This window comes from Talpa occidentalis, unplaced genomic scaffold (genome assembly GCF_014898055.3).
Source record: "Talpa occidentalis isolate TD23 unplaced genomic scaffold, MPIMG_talOcc4v2.1 talOcc4.16, whole genome shotgun sequence".
In the NCBI taxonomy this organism is placed as follows: Eukaryota; Metazoa; Chordata; class Mammalia; order Eulipotyphla; family Talpidae; genus Talpa; species Talpa occidentalis.
This window is the reverse complement of record NW_023601653.1, coordinates 72,481,570-72,505,283: the sequence shown is the minus strand read 5'-3', so window position 1 is coordinate 72,505,283 and position 23,714 is coordinate 72,481,570. Positions and strand designations below refer to the sequence as shown.

The following is a 23,714-nucleotide window of genomic DNA, read 5'->3' as shown; positions in this document are numbered from 1 at the left end:
TGCTCCTGCAGGCTTCTGGGTCTGGCTGAGAGCTCCTCTCTTCCCAGCATTTGTGCATCAGGCCTCTGGGGAGTGGAGCCCAGCAGGCGCTACCAGGAACCTGCAAGGATAGTGCTGATTCAGTTTCCCAGGGGGTGCTGCTTACAGACCCGGGCCTTTTTATATTTTAATTTATGTGTCTTATATCCCATGTCTTCTCCCTGCTGGGTGGATTATAAATCTTTTACTTTCGGAGAGAAAGCAGCTATGTGGAGTGGGATGGGAGGGTTGGTGCTCACCTTGCCAAAAGAGTCCCCCTCTCCGTGAGTTCCAGGGGAGATTGGATCTAGGAGTGGCCACGAGGCTCTTATTGGCCACAAGGCTCTTATTGCTCGGCTATGCTTTGCACATTAGCCTTTGGTTGCCAGTATTCACAGTTGTCATCCTTATCACTGACCAGAGTTAGAACTCCTCACCTACGTCCACAAGTAGTTTAATTTAAATCATGTTAAATCCTAGCTTTAAGCTCATTTAATTTCCACACGAGTGCTGTGAGGTGGCTATCGCTTTTCCCATGTCACTGGGCAGCGACTGCAGTGGACAGTGGGTCAGAGACTTGCTTGAGACCCTGTCTCAGCTCTAGGCGGGGCAGGGGTTCAACCCGGCAGTCTGTTTCTTTTCACTGTGGACCTGAGGCCATGCTTATGGGCCCGGGATCCTCTCCAGTTCGCTCCTTGGGCCTGCTGCAGCAGGAATGTGGGAGCTCCTGGTTTCAGTCTCCTCCCTCCTCCCCGGGCCTGGGTGTCTGCTTTCATCTCTCTGCCCAGGGGTTTGGGGCACCGCCTATGGTCAGGCTGTGCAGTGCAGCCAGGCACCTGGGCTGGCTGGGTGAGATCAGTCTGGTGAAAATCAGGCTGAAGAGAGAAGGAAGGACTTGAGAACAAGAGGATGAGAGTCCTTGCAGCTCAGAGCATGTCCAGCCCGAGATCTTAAGCGGTCTGTGCAGGAGGGCCTGCCAGGCAGGACTTGGTGGGGAGAGTTCCGAGAGGTCTGTGCAGCCTTGGGGAGACAGTGCCCCTGACATCACCTGTCATTTCTAGCCAGAGAATGGCCCTCCTCCTGTGCATCTGTGCTGAGGCCAGAATGGGTGAGACCTGTGTGAAGAACTTTCCAGACGGAAAGTTTATCGACTCCACTGGCTTTGATCTGAGAGGGCTTTGCTCTGCCATTTCTTGTCATGGTGTTGAGCCTCTGGAATGAAGACCAGTTCCCGGGTAGAAGGTTTTCATCCTGGCTGCTGCCTTTGCTTCTCACTGGCAGTGTGACCTGTGGCAAGTAATATGCTTTCTGCAGATTGGTTTCCTCACTGTGAAATGAGAGGCCGGGTGATCAATGACTAAAGTTCCTTTCAGCTCAGGGGAAGTGGGTTTCTAAGGAGGGACGAGGGGGCACACCTGAGTTTTGGCTTCCAGTTCTAGGGCTCCCCAAATACTTTTTCCTCTAACAAGTGTCTTCTCTGCTTCTGGCTTAGAGGGCCATGGAGGCGGCCAGAATCAAGTTAATGAGTAAACCGGAGGCCCTGATTTCTGATAGGTGCTGGACTGGGGTGGAGGTTGTTTGCAGAGATGGCTGCTGTCAGGAGAGTGCAGAGTCTTGCAGCCTGACTTTGTACTGACCTGCTGATGCCATTTTCATCTTAACTGCCTCCTGCCCCTGCCTGATATGTCGAGGAGGTGAGGGCTCCTTATGCAGGACACCAGGTGACAAGTTAGTAATGTCAAATTCCACTAGAGTCACAGCCTAATGAGTCAAAAATATCTGTGCGGTTAAAGTCCAACTCCCAAACCCTTCCCCTCCTCTTGAACCGAAAACACAAGCAGAAGCCCAGCCTGAACTGGGCTGGGGCTCTTGAGAACGGGGTGGAGCCAGAGGGGAGCTCTGTCGGCTGGGGTGTCACGGTGTGTGCTGCAGTCCATGCGCAGGAGCCAAACGCAGATTATTTTTTGACTACCCATTGTTCAGTATTATCTGTGCTTTTGAATTTACCACACCCCTTCCGCCCTCTGCCTTCCTACCCACTCCCCTCCAGCGACTGGAAATTAATTGTATTTTGAATACTTGAATTTTTTTTCTGAGAGTCTTGTGACTGTTTCTGTGCTCAACTGTCAGCTCTTGTTAACGTAGCTGATCATGTGATGGGAACAGGGAAGAACCTGGATGGCGTGCCTCCAGGGGGTTGGGGAGTCAGGCAGCTAGCTCAATGGAGGTCCCCTGCTTACTGGGGAGGCTTGGCTGTCAGTGGAGGAAAGCTGAGGGTCCCGCATCCTCTAGGGCAGGATCTTGGTAAGTTCTAGGCCTTAGCCTTAGTACAATAGCTTAGGGTCACTGCTAACTTTTTGTGCACTTTTGAAAAATTGCCCTTTTTCAATTTGAAATGAAAAAATTAAAATGAATGTATTGTCAAAGCTGAACAACACCCATCTGTGCCTGGATGGTCTTTTGGAGGCCTGTGGGCAGTGGCCCTGGCTGTGTGTGAACCTGAGCTCACCCTCCTCCCACCCCTGGGTGCGCGTGTTTCTGGCATCATACACCATCTGTGCGCCTTTCCTCCCACTGGGGGCAGAGGGCAGGCTCAGAGTTAAGGGATGGGGAGGAAAGCGACCTGGGGGATGCTCAGTGCGAGGTTGGAACTGGGTACAAGCCACGCATGTGTGTCTGCGTGTCAGTGAGTTTGTGCGTGCTGCTCTGGTGTGTGAATGGCGGGTGTGTCCTGTGGGTTTGTGTGGGAGGGCATTCTCTGCATTGTTCTGGGACTCAGCTGAGGGGCCCACCTGAGCCCTTTTACTGGCTATTACGTATCTGTTACCTAAGTGCCTCCTCCATAGAGAGCATAACAGGCTTGAACACAATGCCTGGCAGCCCCGCCTGTGCCTTCTCGTAAGGCCACTGCCCCAGGGTGGACGCTGTGGCTCTGAGGTCCCATGTGCTCCAGCAGCCCCCCTGGGGTTGGCTCCCCAGCTGGTCCCCAGCCCCCTCTTGGAACAAGCCCTCAAAGGACACAGAAGTCAGTGACCAACTGGGTTCGAGTGGAGGTGTGTGTTTTGCTGTGTATGAACATGTAGAATGACATGTTTTGTTTTAGACAAAGTGAGGTAGAGGTCTGGGCTTGCAATTTTCCACTTGTCTTAATCCTGGGAGATTCTAAACAACTTTGTTTAAAAACTGGACATGCAGATTGCAGAGACCTGAGTAAGGAAGAGCTCTTGGGTCCCCCAGGAAGGCAATTAGGTTTGGATCTGAGTGCAGCATGCGGAACCTGAAGGGGGGGGCTCTTAGAGCATCCCCGAGGCATGAGTCACTGTAAATTAGCAGCCGTTGCAAATTGGCTCCCACTTGCCTCCCACTTGCTTGTTGAGGGAGACAGGGTGGGGAGGAGGCACCAGTGGGGTCATCCCCACCACCCAGCAGAGGGAGGTGGGTTGGCAGTACCTGTCTGGGCATGCCCCTCACCCCCAACTCCTGCACAGTGCAGCTGAGATGGTAGTGAGTGGTTGACCTGTCTGTGAAGGTCTCCTTAGAGGGGTGTTCTGTACCCCCAGTGCAGCGAGAATAATCCTCACTTAACGTATTGTCCATAGGTTCTTGGAAACTTTGACTTTAAGCAAAACAATGTATAATGAAAGCAGGTCTTTGAGTAATGTCATTTTTTGAGGGCCTGCTGTCAGACAGGACACCGTCCAATTAAAGGCAGGGTTGGGGGGAACTTTCTCTGAGGAACTCAGGGGGAATTAGCTTGGGCCTTGAGGAAAGGTGGGATTTAAGCAGCCAGGGGAGGGACCCCTTGAGTGGTTGGGGGGGGGGTTTGAAGGCAAGCCTGGGGGTGTGTGGCCTGGGTCCTTGCAGGGAGGATGTGAACTAGAGAAGGAGAAGCAGAGCTGGCAACCTTGTACATCACCAGAAAAGATTTGGATTTTAGGGGGCCAGCCAACGGTGGGGAGCCAGTGTTGGTCCCTGAACAGGGGGACGGCAGGATGAAGGGATATTTTAGGACATATTTGCTTGTAGCAGAATTCAAGGTGAATTTCTTCTCAGTACCCTTTTTGGTTGTTGCAAAAATAATACAAACTCATTATAATGTTCAAACATTCCATAAATTGTAGACAAGGAAAATCTCCTGTAATCTGCCCTTCAGAGATAATCATTGTTAATACTTTGGTTTATATTCTTTCCAGGTTATTTTTATAGGAGGCTAACATCCAGCTGTCCACCTATTATCTTATTAGTTTCCATAAATAGAGTTGTATTAGACTGACTGCGATGCTACTTCTTTGCCATCTTTCCTAGCAGTGCTGATGGAAAGGCCTCATTCTTTTGAATAGTGGCATTGACTTGCTGGATGAGTTTTGTGTCATTTTCTGTTGTTGTATAACAAATTACCCCAAAATGTATAAGACAAGTGCAAGTTGTAGTCATTTTAGTTGCTACCAATTCTATAGACTAGTCTTTAAGGCTGGGCTCAGCTGGTCTCCTTAGTTGAGCTATTGGGACTGTGGCTCTGCCGGGCCTGGGCCTGCATGGGCCAGGACAACCTCTCTCACTTGTCTGGTGATTGGTGCTGGCTCTCTCTTCCCCCACGTTTCTCACTCTCAAGGAAACTAGCCTTTTAGGTGAAAACAATCTCCAAGACCACTTGAGATCTGGGGTCACAGTGTAATGTCCATCTGCTGCTTGTTCAGAGCAAGTCACCAGACCAGCTGGAACTTTCAAGGCTGAAGGGGACTCCTTCTCTTGAGGGAAGGACTGGTGAGGTCACATCAACAGCAGGTGCGTTTGGAGCTTGGGCAGGTGTGACTGTATAACCCCTCCACCTGCACAGAAGGAGGAGAATTAGGACATTTGGGACTAGACCCCACAGATCTTTGGAAGACAGTACAGGCCTTTACCCTTCCCAGCCTGCTCTTTGCCCCAGATGGGTCACCCAGGGAAACTGGCAAGAGCAGGACATTTAGTTTTCCTCTTAAGTTTAGATGTTATTCAAGATGGAGTGTGTGTGTGTGTGTGTGTGTGTGTGTGTGTGTGTGTGTGTGTGTGTGAGAGAGAGAGAGAGAGAGAGAGAGAGGCTTGTGCTGGCAGAAGTTTGGGAATAATCTAGAATCGGAGCTTTCTAGTGGACAGCTTCTCTCGCCCTGAGTCTACTAGCAGTGTAGATAGAGCTGGAGTCTTCTGAAAGCTGCCAAGAGCTTGACTGCTCTGTACCCTGTGTTGATTTTCAAGGCATCTCTGAAGAATGTGAGTTTGTGAGTGACAGGTCTTTTAGAAAGTCAGCTGGCCACCCAGATCCAGGCCTCTGCTGGGAATTCATTCATCTGCCCAACTAATACTCACCTACTATGCTTCAGACTTTCTCTCCACCCTCTTCTAATGTCAGATGTGAAATCAGCAGATCCAGGTCCGCATGAGTCAGTGACTACACTTTTTCTTCCCAGGCAGCACACAATGGACTCCACGTTTTGACTCCCCACCTTGTGTTTGTTTTTATAGTTTTCTCTTCTTTTCTCTCCTGTGAAATGTCACACAGGGCAGGGAGGCAGAAGGATACAGGGGACGAGCCAGCTCCGGGTTATTAATGAGTCCCCAGTCCCAGTTTAGACGATGCTGCAGGGAGCTGCCAGTGGAGAAGTCCTCCCAGCGTTGCTCATCATCAGACTTACCTCTCCCTGAGGTCTTAGGCGGGACTTGGTGAAACACACTTTCCTAGCACAACCATGTTCTTCTGCATGTTTGTGAATCCGTCAAATAACAACAGAGGATGAGTGGTGTGTTATTTTCTCCCCGCTCCCTCTCAGCATCACTGGGAAAAGAAATGTTTTGTGATTGAAAGATTATCTGTTAGGAAACAGTGCAGACCACACCACCTGGCTCAGCCTCCTGCTTTGTTTTCTTCCTCCTACCCCCACCCCCTCCAGCCCTTCCTCCTCCCTTCTCCTCCTGCCCTGTTCCAGCCTTGCAGTGGGCATCCTCCAGGTCACTTTCCTCTCATGGCCACATGTTTTGCAAGCTCAGGTGTCCCTGTGAGGGTAAGAATGTTCCTCTCTTGGGGTGCTCAGTGGACTTGGGCTTGGCCTCTGAGGATGCTTTGAGAGAACAGCGGCAGGGGCATCTCTGGAATGTGTGTGGCCCGCAGAGGCCCTCAGAGCCTGCAGAGGCCCGCAGACACCTGCAGAGACCCGCTGGGCTGATGGACAGCGAAGTTAGAAATGGCTGTCAGGCCTCACAGCCCCAGCCCAGGCTGGGTGAGTTGGTAGGTGCTTCCCGCCTGCTCTTGGCCTCACCCTGCAGGGTGGAGAAGATCAGGCAAGGTGGGCCTCTGTTCCCACGGTCAGCCTGAGCACCATGTGCAGGGAGTAGTCTGAGTCCTGGAGCTGGAGGACCTGAAGGAGATGTTGTCTTCTCTCCCGGGAACACTTTCTGGTCCTGACTTTGGGATGACACTGACTGCAGGACCTGTTTCTGCCAAGAGGGGAAGCCAGAGAATTGTCCCCAGTCCTGGAACTGTAGGTGGCTGGGTTCCCTGGGTCCTCACTGTAGCTGGCTGTAGTGGGACTGTGGTGGAGGGACTTGGCTCCTTTTTGTGAGTGGGCTGAGGGAGGGGTAAGCTCAGGAGGTGAGTCCTGTTCTGATTCTGGGGTGCCAGGAAGGGTGGAAGGTGGGTCTTTAGAACGCAGGGCCTTCCTAGTAGGTGGCGTGATAAACAGGTTTGTGTCCTGAGAGTCTGGCTGATGCTCTGGAGGAAGGAAGAAAACGAGAAAGGCAGCGTTTGGTCTCCAGCTCACTCATAAAAGCTGGTCAGTCTCCAAGCACCTCCAGGCAGTGGGGAGGGAGGCCACTGCTGACCTTTACGCTGCTGCAGAAGATGAGCAGCTGCTTGGCACTGCCCGCCCCACGTGCTGGTGTACGGAGCGTGGTGGGGGACACAAACAGTCCCTCCCTGTGCTCACAAGAGTGCCTGGCACACAGTAGGCCTCCAAGAAATTTATTTGGGCTGGCATGGTTGGGAAGATCAGGGGGAATCTTAGTCTCCACCCTGCAGGGTGGAGAAGATCAGGCAAGGTGGGCCTCTGTTCCCACGGTCAGCCTGAGCACCATGTGCAGGGAGTAGTCTGAGTCCTGGAGCTGGAGGACCTGAAGGAGATGTTGTCTAGCTAACCACTAGCCTGGTTAGCTGCTTGGCCTTCTGCCCTTAGGGATTTGTTCTTTTAGATATTGGGGCTCTTTGGTCCATAGGTGTCTTCTTTTAAAGTGTGGGCACCTGTTCAGAGGCTGCCTGTTTCCCAGCTTGGCTGAGGCTCAGAGCGGGCATGTGGGGATGAGGTCTAGGGAAGACTCCCAGCTTCTTTCCCCATCTTACCTGGCATTGCCTCCAAATGGCTGGGACTCCCTCTTTCCTTCTGCAAGTCATTTTGACAGAGCAGAGGACTCCAGAACCCCCGCCCATTCTCTAGCGCTTGCTGAAAAATCCTCGTGACCACTTGCAGGAAGCTGGTGCAGCTTTAAAGAGACACCTAAGAAGGTAATATCTATTTTGTGATGCTGCTTCTTTTAAAGCAAGGATGTCTAATTACTGCCTCATGACAGGAATGAAGTGTAGGTGCTGCTACAAGGAAGCCCAGTGGTTAGGGGCTGGGCTGTGGGCCTGGTGTTTGTGAGACCCTGCAGCCCATCCCCAGGCCCCCAGGAACTCTCCAAGCAGGGATGGTTGGAGCTGCTGCCCCAAGAACTGACTTATAGACTGGGAACTTCTGACCATTCCTTGGGTGTACTCTGCAAGGGAGGGGACTGTTTCCAAGGGCTTGCCTTGATCTCAGCCTCTTTATTCCTTCTGAAGACCAGAGGCCTTGATTTTCCCCTCCACTGGTGCTTTGCCTATTTTCTTATCGCCTGACACCTGGCGGGCACTCGGATATTTTTTGAATGAATAAATACTGCGTTTGTGATATAAAAAGAACCATGTCCCTGATCTAGCCATTTCACCGGGACACTGGAAGCACTGGCTGATTTAAAAACCATCCATCTTCGTATTCGCCGGGATTTGAGATGTCTCTGGGGAGGAGTCAGGACGTTCTTAAATCAGGAGCTCCTTATTAAAAGGCCTATAGCTCAGGAGGAGACTTAGTCTCTTTCTCAAAGGAGGTGGAGAGGGAACTGTAGGGGCGAGTGGGACATGGCTTAGAAGTTTCACAACTGGGGAAACTGAGGCTTCTTTCCCCAGGATCTCCAGGGTATTAAGTGGAAGAGCCTGGAACCAGACTTTTAGTCTGCACCCTGGATTCTGTCTCTTCTGCCCTGGATTACCCATTCCTGCTCCCACCTTCCTCAGCTCATCCAGGGGCACCTCAGAACCCCTGGCACCCTGAGTGTGGGATGACCTCAAAGGGGCAGCTCTGTGGAAACACATGTGCCCAAAATGGCCAAATCCTTGAGGACTTGAGAGAGGCACGTGTGGGGTTATTTTGGGTTTGGTGGGCCGGGCTCAGATCTCTCTGGCATTCCCGGTCCCGGCCTCTCAGAATTGACCAGAATGGAAGGATGATAAAAATTGAGGCTCCAGGAATAGCCCAGGAATTTGCTCATTCCTAACCCTTGTAAGTGGTGCCTCCCTTCCTAGAGCCCACAGTGAAGGTGGGGCTGAGGGAGAGAGCGGGGTGCAGGGAGGAGAGGGGGAGAGGAGAGTTCAAGGCAGTTTCTGCTTCCTCCCCAGACTCTCCTTGGGGAACAGGAAGGAGGGGGAGCAGCAAACCCAGCACCTGGCTTAGGGCCAATCTGATAGGGAGCAGGATTTAGAGACCAGAGGAATGCCCCTCCCCCACAGGCCATCCTGCCTCTTGGGGGTCGCCTGGTAACTCCCACTGGCTGGGCCTGTGGGTCCAGCTCCGTATTGCTCTGTCTCTTTGTTTCTCTGTCCCTCTCAGACCCAGGCAGGCCGTGGACAGCTCTGACCTGGGATCCTCGGGGAGTCCATGTCTCTCCCTCTGGTGTCCAAAGTCACTCTGCTGGAGGAGGGGGGCGGTAGGGTTGTGGAGAAGGGGGTAGTATCAGACAGGTGGGGAGAGCACAAGGGACTATGGTGATGGTACACAGGTGAACTGGTGGTGGGAATTTCACGGGGACTGTAATGGAGATGAGAAAGCGTACATGGTAAAAAGATGAAGAAGGATGTAAAAAGTATTTTTTATTAAAAAATAATAAAAAACCCAAAATCGTTCTGCTCAGGACACATGAAGGAGCTGTGTGCAGGGCACCTGTGTGCAGGGCACCTGTGTGCAGGGCATCGGTGTGCAGGGCACCTGAGCTGCAGCAGTTCAGGCTCAGTGACACCAGGAGTCTGCCGCTGCCCATGCGGAGCTAGAGTGGACATTCACAGCTGCAGGGGTGTGGTGAGGGGACCACAGCAGGTGAGTGCTCAGTGCAAAGGACAGTCCCCTGGGAGTCTGGTGCCCCAGTGGCTCTGGGTCCAGCATGTTTCTTCTCTGGGTCTTAGTTTTCTTCATCTGTAAAGTCAGGATTCTGTGTCCCAAGATTCTTTCTGTCTAATTACCCGACTTGAGGCAGTGCTCTTGCCCGCCTGTGACTGTGCAGGCGTTTCTTCTCTTACATCTATTCCCTTGCAAAGCAGCAGCGGAAGTGCTGTGCCTGCTGGGTATATGCAGCTGTCTTTCTTTTCCTTTCTCCTTTTCCTGATCTCTCATTCCTTTTAAAATGAAAAAAATAAAAAGAGTTACCTGAGTTATCTGATTCCAAGAGGCAAGGGAGGAAGAGCTTTCTCAGCTGGTTAGCATGTTTTTGTCACCTCTGCTCTCTGTTACAAATGGGTCTGAGGGTGGACATTTCAGCTGTGTCCTCTGTGTGGGGACAGGCTGAGGACTCAGCTATCATAACCTGGGTTCATACTTCTGTTCAAAACTGTTTAGGAAAACTGCAAAGTCTGACTTTCAGGTCAAAAATCAATTGCCCTTGTTCAAAGGTGATTCACCTCCCAGCCTCTAAGATGGGGTCTGAGAGACAGCGTGAGGCACACAGAAGCTGCTGTCAGCTGGCACCTGCCCTCCAGCCTCATGGTCCATCCTTGGAGTGACCTTGTCCCTTTTGTTTCTATATCCCTAATTACCTGTAGCTAGCTCCTCCTCCCTCTGCCCACACAAGTTTTCATTTCTCATTGACCTTGGTGTGGTAGACCTTGCTTGAAATGCCCGCTCCCATTCTGCATTGTTTTAGTAAATTTGACAATGTGTTCAGCCATAATTTCTTCAAGCATTTTTTTCGGTTCCTCTTTACTCTGTTCTTTCTACAACTCCAGTGATGTGTGCATTAAACTGTTTGATATGATCCTGTAGCTTGCTGATGCTGTGTTAGTTTTTTTTTTTTTAAGTCTTTTTTCTTTCTGAGCTTCATTTTGGATCATTTCTGTTGTTCCTCTGCAGGTACAATGATCTTCTGCAGAGTCTGATATGATGGTAATTAACCTCATCCAGTGTACTTTCATTTCAGATTGTGTATTTCCATCTGGAAAGTTCCATCTGAGTCTTTTCTGTCACTTCTTATCATGTTCATGTTTTTCTTTATATTCTCAAGCATATGGAATATAAGTGTCTACAAGCTTCACCATCTATGTCATTTCGGGGTCCATTCTATTGACTGATTTTTCTCCTGATTATGGGTTATGTTTTTCTGCTTCTTTAAATGCCTGCTTTTTGAGTAAATGCTTTCGTGTTGCTGGATTTTGTTGGATTGCTGTAAATAGTATTGGATTTTATTCTGGCATGCATTTAAATTGCTTGGGATCAGTTTAATACATTTGAGATTTGCTTTGAGCTTTCCTGGGTGGGTCCAGAGCAGCCCTGAGTCTGGGGCTAATTTTGACTCACTTAGTACTAAGGCACTACCCTTCTGAGGACTCTGCCCACATCCCTCTGCATCCTACACCCTTTTCACTATTGCTGATGGGAACTTGATCCCTTTTGGCCTTGTGTGCAAGCCACAATTTCTTCGTCTGTTGCTTCCCCTTGGTCCATCTCACATATGTGTGGGTCAGCAAGAAATTCCAAGGGACTCTTCTGGAGAGCTCTAGAATACTTTATTTTTAAAAAGATTTCTTTATTTATGCATACAAGAACTGGAGTGTAGGCCAGAGGTGTGGGAGGGGTGAGAGGAGTCACCAGAGACAGAGTGGGGAGCAGAACAGTCAGATTGACTGAAATACACTGCTGAGGGGAGCAGCGGGCGAGGCAGGAGAGATCTGCAGATCTGCTACGCCATGTGTGTTGCTCCCTGGCTGGGGATCGAACTTGTGCTGCAGTGGCTGCAGATTGCTTCATAGTGCTGTGTCTTAACCCCTTACACCACCAGGGAGGCCCCTCCAGAACACTTTATGTGGTCCCCTCCTATCCAGTATTCTGTCCTAAAAGTCACCTCCACTTGGTAAGTCCACTGGACCTATTTGTGTTCCACCCTCTGTGCTCTGAGGGAGACTGCCTTCGGGCTTACTGTTTTGGGGCCATTCCTTCAGGGAGTACAGCTCTGCACTAAGAGCGCTGTTGCCCAGAGTTGGAAGCAGTTGTTTCATGTATCTTATCTAGCTTTTTAGTTGTTTCAGTGGGAGGGTAAGTCCAGTGCCTGCTACTTCCCAGTAGCTATAACCAGAGGTCCCGCATCATCAGATGGTTCCCATGGCCATCACCCTGCCCCACTGGGTTGTGGGTCTCTCATCAGCTGCTCTACAGCACCCTCAAGCAGTAGGTGCCTTGTCCATCATTTTATATGGTTTCGTTTTTATCTCCTCAGGCAGGGCGTCCCCTTGAGCACAAAGATAGTATTGGATTTTTTCTCCCTTTTTCTTTGCCCAGTGCCTGGCTTACAACTTAAATGGAAGAACATACAAACTGTGCTAGTGGTTGCTAAGTAAAACAACCCCATCCCGGTATGGAGTTCACGCTCTGTGTTCTCTGGAACCCACCCCACACCTGCAGTCTTGGGTTTTGTTCATTCTGGCTGGGACACTGGCAAATCTGAATGCATCCAGAGTGGGGTGACTAATTGGGTGGAAACGACACCACATGGAATTGGGTGAAGGATTCACGAATGTTCATTTTGTCTGGAATTTATTTTCATGGAGAGTTCTGGAGAATGAGGCCCAATGATGGCCTTCCAGCATGTTTGTGACTGATGTGGAAGAGGACGGCTTGCATGGACCTCCTGGCTTCAGAGGGCCAGACCTAGGGCCCAGGGGTGGGGACATCCAGGACATAAGATTTGCGTCCAGTTGTAGGAAGAACTGCCTAACAGCTGGAGCTGTCCAGAGGAGGAATGGGCCACGTTAGGAGGAAGTGAGCTCCCTCTCGCTGCAAGGGTGTCAGTAAATACTAGTATTCACTGGTCAGGGCTTTTGTGTTTGGGATTGTAAGATTAGACATGAGGCCGCACGAGAGAATCTCTTAGATACCGTCTGCCTGATTCTAACTGTGACTCCTCCTTCAGAGCTCCATGATTCATCTCTCAGCCCCCCTTGCAACAACTCATCTCCCACCTACACATACGCCTAACTCCACACATTCAGCAAGCACACCTGACGTGTGCGCCCTACTCCCATTTTTTGAAAGTACTTGCCACCCTTCATCCTGGCCAAGAGCCGACTTCTCAGGCCTTGCAGTTCACTGCTCTGCATCTTGCTTGTCTCTGTCATGCTGACTGCAGCCTGCCCAGCACCCTGTTGATCTGCGCCGGCCCTTATGTCAGTGTCTTGTGCCATTGTCTCCAGTGTCTGGCTGCACAGTGCCTTTGAGACAGTGCTGGCTCTGGCTGGGCTATTGTTCTCCTGCCCATGCAGCCCCATGGCCACTCTGTGCCCATATACATCTCTCTGAACATAGGGCCACCCCTGACCTGCTCACTGCCTTGTGGTGCTCAAGTCCCTTCTTCTGTGGGATTTCTCCTCCCTGGACTGGAAGCTCCAGCGGGGGCACACCCACCGAGCCTAGGGTAGTCCTTGCACATGTGGATTCTGTGTGTAACAGTCCTGGCAGGTTCCTGGAGTGAATCAAGTGTCTACCTTTTCCCATTTTAAGGTGAGGTTCAATCAGATTCCACCCCAGGAATGATGAGGGCTCTGTGGCTCAGGGGCTGGAGGAGAGTGGAGGGGTGTGTGGTTTGCTTTCCTGAAATTGTTGCCCACCCCTGTGTGGGAGGAGCCCTTGTCAGGGGACTTTCAAGTCTGCTTGTTTGCTCTAGAAATCTATGGGGCTCCCCCAGCCCTGGTTGTCTGCAGCAGTTAGCCAAGTCTAGGGGGCACACCACAGCTGGGGGCTATGGACAGAGGCTTTGCAGAAGGCAGCCCTGATATGAGAGAGCTTCCTGGCAGATGAGTGCCCTGGCTTCACCCCAGGACCTGGCGCAGCTCATGGGCCCTTTCTCTGCTGTGCTGCTGCCCCCTCCCACGGGCCCGAGCTAGTGGGACCATGGATTTGAGGGACCTACGTAGCACTGGTGGTTCTCTGGTCCTCTTAACCTTGACCACCAGACAAGTCTCACATGGGCAGAGCCTGGGGTTCTTCACAAAATGAGAAGAATAATGGCTGCACACGGAGCTGGCACAAGGCTCAACTGCAGGACTTCAGTGCTGGAGGCTGTGCACTTCCAGAGTGGCTTCCGTTCTCCTAAGCGGTATGTGTGCTGCCTCCCCTCAGCAATAGCAGAAACTCTGCAAGCCAGAGTCCCTTCTTTCTCCCACAGGAGCACGGTAATGCCACATGGAAGTGGGTGTGCTTGGAGGGCTGGGACCTTACAATGTCAGAGACCGCCCACCCCCCGCCCTCTGTCTCCTCTCTGTCCAGAGTCAAGGTGAGTCTCTGGCACCTGGTAGATATTTGGTGGCTGAGTGAAGGCGTCTCAGAAGGAGTGGCAGCATCCAGGCAGCCAGGGCCAGGCCCGTGTGCTGCTCAGCCTGTCCTTGGCTGTTTCAGGAGCGTGCAGAGCGCCCAGGCCACTTGCTGTTAGATGGGAAACCCAAGTGCTCTGTCTTCTAGTTTCCTGCTTGTTCCAGCAGAAGGATGCCCAGACAGTAATAAAAACAATAACATAATTAGAGCTCACACTTGACAAGTGCATTGTGACTGATCTCTGCAACCTTTTGACCTAATTTTGAAATGTACTCACTAAAAGAGGTTTCCCGAACTTATTCCCATTCTCCTTGACTTTCTTCATCAATTCATTAGTGTTTGCCTTAGAATAAACTTGCCCTTGATGTGAAGATAATAAAAAAAAGAGTCATTCTTCACCTTGGAGGCTGGTATCTGCATGCTGTTTTAGGTCAACTAAATTATTTTATTCAGGATTTTTATTTTGGTGATCTTTCTAGTCTCTGCATGTGTATTAGCAAGCATAGATGGCATTTGCTCATTTATGCTTTTTCCAGATAGTATTGGGCTCCCACTGTGAACAACAGATTGTAGGCACCTGCTTCAGTGGGGAATAGTACCCCATGTGCTCACTGCCCAGGGACCCCAGACCTACCTCAGCTGGTCCCATCAACTGTGTCTGTGAATCCTTCTCTGGGTATTCTCTTAGCACTCATGGAACTAAAAGTTGGCCTGGGGATGCTGCTGGAGAAGTCTTCTACTTCTGTTAGGTTTTCTATCGAGAAAGCACCAAAGCCTACTTCTAGACATCATTTTACTGCCTTTTCCTCTTGACATTGACCTTGAGAAGTCGATGCAATGAGGATTGTTTTTTCAGAGGCCACTGAGCCCCACAGGACTGGCAGTTTGGGAGTGTGTTTCCCATCCAGGCTTCAGTTCAGTTCACCCTAAGTGTCCTGAGACTCACTTACCCCCCAAATGTTTGAGAAACTTCTCTGGGCCAGGCACTGTTCAGACTCTGGGATGCCGGAGCAAAGAAGAATCCCTGTCCTCAAAATCTTATATTTTGGTGGGGGAGATAGACAATGAACATAAACAACTAAAATCTATAGTACATGGGGTGGTGAAAATGCCTTGGAGAAAAGCGAAAGGCGGGGAGGGGACAGGAAGATGGAGGAGGGCCTGAAATTACACAGGGCACTTGGCGGGGGGTGGCTTATGGAGGAGGTGGGGTTTCAGTAGACATGGAAGAAGGTGATGGAGTGAGCCAGTGGGGGGAATGTGTTTGAGCAAATGTATGTGTGCCGGAGTGAGTGTGCATGTATGTGGGTGTGGGTGGAAGCAAAGGAGTGTGGATGTGAGTAGCATTGTGAGAACACAGGAGTGTACAGGAGCATGAAATGTGGCGCATGTAAAAGTGCATACAGAGCAGCCATTAGCCCTGAGACAACTACTAGGTAAGGGCAGTGATTTAGACACGAAGCACCTGGTAAACACAAAAGGATCATCCCAAATCCAGAAGCTCCAGTTCCCCCCCAGCTCACCTCTTCCCTGCTTGCTCCACTCAAGGCTAGCTGCACCCATGCCTGGGCTCCTGGGTTCCCTCCTCACTCCACCCCAGCCTCACTCTGTCCCTAGTTTTCCACCACGCAGCAATTTTTTTTTAAAGACAAGGAAAAAAAAAATCTTCCTTCCACAGGGAGTGATAAATATAAGCATTATGGAAGTGACATTATGAAAGTGATCTGAGCTACTTGGAAGAAGGGGTTAGATAAAATACAGGGCATTTTGGCACAGACATCACTCAGACTGAAGGAGGCGCTGTGTCCAGGGAGAGGAAACCATGTGTAGTGGTCTGGACCGCCTGCCTCGGGGCATGACCACCCCCTCCCTGGTCAGTAGCAGAGAGCCCAGGTCTCTGAGGAGCAGGGCTTGTCTAACATGCCAGATACAAAGACACAGGGTCCTTGTGGGCCTGAGAGGCTGCTGTTTGGAGTTGGGGCACAAATTCCACTCCCCAAGCAGCCTTCCCTCATCTGGAAGCTGTTTGCCCCACCCTCTACAAATAAGCAAGTTGGAGGAGAGAGCCTGTCCTGCACCTCAGTGGGATGGCCAGCAAACACCTGGAGCAGCTAAAGACCGTCACGCCCAGGCATTGGTCGACTGTCATCCTGTCCCTTTGCCCCTGTAAACATGGACAGTGGTCCCTGAGCACAACTTTGGAATCTGACTGACCCAAGCTGATAGCCAGCCAAGTGTCAGTTTCTTTTCCAGTGAAACAAAGCTGTTAGCTGGAACCTGCACATGAAGAGTCTGCATTGAGCCGGGTGCACGTGAGTATTTGATGGACAATTCTGCGTCGCTGCCGCTCTCCGTCATCTCCACATGGCAGCCCCAGTGATCCCTTTGATCAGATTCTCCCATAAAAGCGAAAATCCTCAAAATGGCCTTTAAGGCCCTGAGCTGAGGGCCATGACCTTCCCCTTGCTCACTTCACTGCAGCCACAGGGTTGAACAAGCCTTAGAGTTCTTGCACACACAGCAGGCACGCCACGCTTGCATGTGGCCTTCTCACGTGCTTGTACCGACTCATGCTCTCACATGCCTGCATGCTTTCTCCTGTGCCTGCCAGTTCACCCCTGCACACACACTCCCCCACCCAGAGTAGTGTCTGGGGGACTCATGCTGGAGCTAGGCACACCCAGCTGATAGTTGACTCGCCACGAGTTTGTGGCAGCGGTGGAGTCCTCCTGCAGCAGTGTTTAGCCTACCCCACTCCGTGCCTCAGTTTACCCCTCTTGTGAGAGAACTTGGAGAGACTGAGCACGTATCAGAGAAACAACAGGTTCAATGTCTGAGAGCTTCAGGCTAGAGGTGTGGCTTCTGTGAAAAGTAAAATGTTACGTAGAATGAGCAAAGGGAACCCATGGTAGGGAATGGGAGAAACTGAAGATGAGAGCGGGCAGCATCTTGGCTGGACTCTCCAGCTGCGTAGGGCCAGCCTGGACCCTGGTTCCCGGAGTTACACAGGGAACTTGGGGGGACCTTATGGAGGAGATGGGGTTTCAGTAGACATGGAAGAAGGTGATGGAGTGAGCCAGTGAGGGGAATGTGTGTGAGCAAATGTGTGTGTGCCAGAGTGAGACACCCCCGACCGATCTGGGACACCCCTGACCTTGAATATATACCATCAGCAGCGCTGAGACCTTGGCAGACCCTGGGGAGGGCCTTGCATTGTTTCACAGGGTAGAAAAGGACATTTTGAGAAGAAAGGCTCCTTGGCTGCTCAGAGCCCAGCAGGTTACCAGCCACAGCAGCAAAGCAAACAGGCCCCTGACTTGTTTCTGTTTCCGAAGCCTCATTGCTGCTGAGGACGCCACCATTGCAAAGCACCAACTCAGGATGGGGTTGTGGTAATCCAATTAGACTTGAGCAGCCAGCACCTCCTTCCAAGGCTGGGGGTGGGAGACTCTCTCTAGAAAGCGGCCTCCATAAATTTGAGTTAGAGTGGCAGATGGGCCAGACCATAATTCATCCTTGGCTGTTTCTTCTGACCTCGAAATCCAGCAAGTGGAAATCTGCATGAAAACCTGAGGTTGTCCAGGCAGGACTGGAAGGGGTGGGAGGTGGCCTGGAGATGCAGGCTGGAGCCTTCAAGCTCTGGCTTTGACAGATGGGGTGAGTGGGCCACTGTAGAGACACTCTCTAGCCTCGCCCAGGCCTCAGATGCCAGGTGCCCTTCCTTGGGGGCTCTGCATGTTTGATAGGGGTGACTTCCCTTTCTGTTTAGGGCACTGGGTTCATGATGGCCTGTGTCCTGTGAGTCAGCCAGACTTCTCCAGGGGCCTTAGGCATGCTCAGAACCAGCCTTCTGCCTCACTGGCCCTCTTCTTCATGCACAGGTTGGTTGTATTTTATTTCTTTGTCTATAAACCTTATTCCAAAAAAGATGATTAAAATAAGCCCAAATACCTGGTAATATCACTTCTGCTACTTGGGCATGGAATTGTTTACTCCTGGCTTGAGGGTCACATGTTGGCGAGGCCTCTTGTCTGTGGTCAGCAGGTTGATGGATTGTGATGTTCAGAGCTTTGCACATTTTCCTGCTGCCTGGGACAGCGCTGTGCTGTGTATGGTTTACTTATCCTTGAGGACACCGCTTAGATGTCTCTTCCCTCCCCTGGGTCTTCCCTGCCACCCCTGGGTGGGCACTTCTCTTGTGTCACCCCATAGCACCTCATGCTGAAGCTGCAGAGAAGAGTAAGTCATCTCCACCCTGCAGCCTCATGAGTCATTGGCTCTTACAACACCATGGTCACTGCTCCCTGCAGCAGGGCCACAGACGCTTAGGAAGCTTTCAGCAGTTTGTTGGCCTTGCAAGGCTTGAGAGGTCCTCACTCTACACTGGCCAAGATACCGCTGTATCTTGGCTGAGTTAGGGTTCTAGGCTAGGAGTCTTTTTGTGTGTGCAAAGCATTAATTTTATTTTAAATTCTTTTTAATTTCTTTTAAAAGAAAATTTTTAAATTTTCTGTTGAGCAGTTTAGCGCCATTCCGATTTTAACCCTTTGTTGGTAACTTGATTTTTCCTATCTGGAGTCTCCAGTGTCCTGTGTAGAAGTCTTTTTGTCTAGAGTTCTGAGATTTCACACATGACATGCCTTCGTGTGGCTGTCCTTCCATCTGTGACTCTGGAGCCTTTTCACCTGGGAGACTTTCTCCAATGCCTTGTTGACTTGCTCCCACCATTTTCTCTTTCCTCTGCAAATCTTAAACTTCAGATAGCCAATCTCCTGGATTGGTTCTTTAATTTTATTATCTTTTCTTCTCTCTCTCTCTCCCCTTTCTGAGAGATTTCTTCAGCTTTCTTTTCTAGCCTCTTAAGGAGATTTTCGTTTTATCAAATTTTTAAGAGTTCTTATGTTTATTAAGTATACTTTTTAAGTAGAGTTCTGTTTTTGGTGTCGGGGTGCAGTGTCTCCTCATTTCGCTGAAGCTACCAATGATGGTTTTATGTGAGGGAAAGTGGTCTTCCTCACCATTTCTGGTCAGTATGCCAAGGTGTGTGCCTCTCCTCTGTCTTCCCCTGAGACCGTCTTACTCTCTAGTCCACTTGTGTTTGTGTGGGGTCACTGAGCTGTATGTGTGGAAGAGGAAGTGGGGACGCTTGTGCGTTCTGGACCATACATAGGTAGCCAGGTTGACTTGTTTCCTTTAGAAACCTAATAAGTTGGTATCTTGGTATTTTTTCTTGAGCAGTTAGGATTCCTGGAGAAGAGTCTTCTTAGCTACCTGCAAGGTCTAAGGTGGCCCCCTCTGCTCAGGGCCTTAATGGAGGAAGCAGGGCCTTAATGGAGGACCTCAGCCTTCTGCACTTAGACTGTACTTTCAGTATAAGTCCATCTCCCTGCACCCCCCTGCTCCGTTTCTCCAGCACAGACCATCTGCTTTCCTCTCTCCAAAGGATAATCCGTGTGCTGGAGGAGAGAAACTGGGGAGGTGATCGAATGTGATACTCTTTCTTTTTTTAATCATTTATTTATTTATATTTTACCTCATTGTTCATTTTTTTTTTTTTTTTTACAGCGTTTGCTTTCTTTTCTCAGGGGTAGTCCCCGTAGAATTTCCACCACCAATTCACCTGTGCACCATCACCACAGTCTCTTGTGCTCTTCCTGCCCTCGTTTTGATTCCTCTCCCTACCTGCCCTGCAGAATGTCTCTGATTTATAGTTGTCTGTTTATTTTTGTTTTATTTTGTTGTGTTTTTTATTTTTTTCCCCTTGATCCCTTGTATAGTTCCCCTATATTCCTCCTATAAGTGAAACCATTGGATATTTTTCTTTTTCCTTCTGGCTTATTTCACTGCTCATAATCCCTTCTAGCTCCATCCACATTGCTGCAAATGGCATTAGGTTTATCTTTTTGATAGCTGAGTAGTAGTCCATTGTGTATATATACCACATCTTCTTGATCCAGTCATCTATATTTTTGGGCATTTGGGTTGATTCCAAGTTATACCTATTATAAATAGTGGTGCAATAAACATAGGGGTGCAAATATCCTTTTAAATGAATGTTTTGGTGTCCTTTGGGTAAGAGTAGAATTGCTAGGTCACCTAAAGCAGACTTTGAATCCTGTCTTTTGTGCAATCCTTACAGAGGGTCCTGGGCTGCTGATGCTTTAGATTTCACCTTTTTCCCCCCCCTCCTAAAGATTTATTTATTTATTTATTTATTTATTTATTTATTTATTTATACATACAAGCACTGGGTACAGTCAGAAGTGCGGGAGGGTGAGATAATTCACCAGAGCAGGGAGCAGAACAGGCAGATTGACGAAATACACTGCTGAGGGGAGCAGGGGGAGGCAGGAGAGGTCTGCGCGCCATGTGGGACCCTCGTCCGGTGGCTGGGGATGGAACCGGCGCTACAGAGGCTGCGGGCATCTTCGCAGCCCAGCGCTCAACTGCTGTGCCACCGGGGAGGCCCAGGATTTTACCTTCTTATGTTTCTTAAGTCAATTAACAATTGTTCTTCTATTCTCCGGGCTCTAAAATTTGTGTTATTATCTTCCTTTCTGCAGGCTTTGAAATTGTGGGTTTATGCCTTTAGAAGTTGATTCGTGAGGCATGGAGCCGGGGGCAGAAGTAAATGCACATGTTCTTCCTGAGAGTCTCAGCTCAAACGCAGTGCTGCATATCTTTGACCTCATTTGTTGCTTTTAACAGACCAGTGGGTGTGTTTTCTCAGCCTTTGTGGGAAAGGAAAGAAAGATCATTTTATTATGCCCATTTGTGGCAGAATCCCAGCAACTAGAACTGTGCCGGGTACATGGAGATCCCCAAGAATCACTGGAATGAGTGAATGAATTACAAACGGACTGGAAACAGAAACACGGTTCCCCCAGGTTCAAGCCCTGTCCTCATATACAAGCCACTTAATCTAATAACTCAAGTGTTAAATATAAAACTGCTTAACATAGTTTTTGGCTTGTGGTGGTGCCACTGTTAACGTTCTCCTCACCTTGGCTAATTCTCTCTGGCTGTAGCGAGCAGGCGTTCCTTCTTTAATGGTGGAAGAGGCATGAAATGAGTACATCTAGTTTGGAATGGAAGTTTCAACATAGGCAGAACCTGCTGCCTGTATAGCCCTTTTCACAGGTCATTTGCCACCTTACACTAGTTTCCTGCTCTGTAAAACAAGTGGTTGGGCCGGATGCAGCTAAGGTTTCATCCAGGTGCCAGTTCCATGAGGCTTCCATTGTCCTCTGGTTGGTGTTACAGCAGTGCACGCCTCTGGCAGAAAAGAACTCTCCATGCCCCCCTGTTTCAGTGTTGGCCTAGAATGCTTTCATTCACTCTCTGCTCACTGAGTCCTCTTAGTCCTCAGGACAGACTGAGTCCTGCCTCCTTTGTGAACACGTCCCTGCTGCTCTGGGACGTGCCCTCTTCCCTTCTTCACCCGCTCTGGCATCTTGCTGAGTTGACAGTGGGCAGAGAGGAAGGCACCCAGACAGCGAAGCCCTGTAGCTTTAGTGAGTGATAGTTCTGTTGCTTAATCACTGTGTGACCTTGGGCGGCGACCTAGTCTCCCTGAGCTCATTTCCTTGTCTGTCCCAAGGGAATTGCAATAGAAGTTATCTCATGGGGTTTATAAGAGAATTAAATGAGATGTGTATTCAAAACTCCTCCTTTAGCACGTGACCCATGATTGACCCATAACACAAGAGGATGGTAATAACCATAATAATCACATTGATGTGCATCACCTTATCTCTCCACCAAGTTAATACTCTTAATACTTTTTTTTTTACAAATAAGGAAACTGAGTCATAAAGAAATAGCTTGCACCTGCTCCCCAAAGATTTATTTATTTATACATACAAGAATCGGGGTACAGGCCAGAGGTACAGGGGATGAGAGGATTCACCAGAGACAGAGCAGGGAACAGAACAGGCAGATTGACTGAAATACACTGCAGAGGGGAGCAGCGGGCGAGGCAGGAGAGGTCTGCTGTGCCATGTGGGTAGCTCTCTGGCCGGGGGCCAAACTTGTGCTGCAGTGGGTGCGGTGAGCCTCATAGGTTTCGTCTCAGCCCCCTGCACCACCAGGGAGGCCCCCCAGGGCTTTTTTGATGTGACTCTCCCCTGTTCCTTTAGCTCTCAGAGTCAAGTTCGGTTGCAGGGAGTTTTCCTTGAGGCCAGGCCCAGGTCTCCTCTTCCTGCTCTCGCTGCATTCTTTCCTTCACAGCATGTCTCTCCATTTATGATCGCATCTCACCTTTGGGCTCTTCAGACCACAGTCGTCTTCCCATGGGATTGTAAACGCAGGCCCGACAGTTACTGTCCACCCCTCCCCCGCCTCCACCACCTCTAGCATCTAGTGCCAGGATTGGCTCTTTTGTCTGTAAAGGACCTGATTGTGAATGCTTTTGGCTTTGCAGACCATCTGGTCTCTGTTGATCTGCTCTACCGTTGTAGCAGACAATACATGTAGCTGTAGACAACACATACGTGACTGAGAGTGGCTGTGTTCCAGTAAACTTTATTTATGAACACTGAAGTTTGGATTTCATGTAGTTTTCACTTACCATGAAGTAGTATTCTGCTTTTGATTTTCCCCATCTTTAGAAAACATGTAGAAACCATTCTTTGTTTATAGGCTGTACAAAAACAGACATTGGGGTGGATTTGGCCTGTGGACTATCCTTTATTGGCCTCTGATATAGCTCAGTGCATGGCTTGTAGAAGATTCTTGATAATCATTGTTAATGAATGAATAACATCTTGGACATGGGCAAGAGGTAGTGAATTTATGAGTTCCATACCCTCAATTACTTCCATAATCTCTATTCTTTCTCAGATTCCCTGTAATCTGTTAATATCAGGGTTTTTAAAAAAAAACAGATTTATTGAGATATAATTCACATAACATGAAATCCACCCACTTAAAGCCTATAATTCAGTTGTTTTTAGCATATTCGCAGCTGTGTGAGCATCACCGCTATCATTTTTACAACACTTACAACATTTTTATCACTCCCCAAAGAAGGCCATTAGCTGTCACTGCTGGCCCCTCCCAATTTGTTCTCCCTCCTCAGCCCTGGACAACCATTCATCTGTTTTCTGTCTCTATCACTTTGCTATTCTGGACATTTCGTATGCATGGAATCATACCCTGTGTGGTCTTTTGTGACTGGCTTCTTTTACTTACATGATGCTTTCAAGGTTCATCCATGTTGCAGCTTGTGTTGGTATTTTATTCCTCTTTATGACTGAAGACTGTTCCAGTGAACATACCGGGTTTGTCCAGCCACCTGGTATGGCAGATATTTGGGTAATTCCCACCGTTTGACTGCTATGAACATTCATGTGCAGTTACTTACTATGTAAACATGTGTTTGCATTTTTCTTGAGCAAATACCTAGGAGTACAATAGCTGGGTCACATGTTAACTCAATGGTGAGCTGCTTAAGGAGCTGCCAGGCTTCTTTTCCAGAGCGGCCACACCATTTTACATTCCCATCAGCTGTGGATGAGGGTTCCGGTTTCTCCACATCCTCACAGGCAAAATTATTTTATTTTTTTGAACAGCTCTTTTACAGACTATCTTTTTGATTCACCAGTGGACAAACCACTGGTTACAAGGTGGTGGCCTGAACTTGAACATTGAGAAAGACTTTATTCTTTTCTTTTGTAAGAAAACACATACTTATTGGAGTACACAGGCATCCCTCCCTTTATTTTGCTTTGCAGTATTGTGTTTTCTACAAATGGAAGATGGGTGGCCATCCTGTGTGGGGCTAGTCTGTCAGCACCATTTGTCCAA

The 23,714-nt window shown here is 49.5% G+C and overlaps 1 protein-coding gene across 2 annotated transcripts in view; it reads left to right on the top strand.

Moving 5' to 3' along the window:
- The window catches only part of TSPAN9 (tetraspanin 9), a 184,955-nt gene that overhangs the window by 6,000 nt on the left and 155,241 nt on the right, over positions 1-23,714 (top strand). The gene's annotated exons all lie outside the window — the stretch shown is intronic.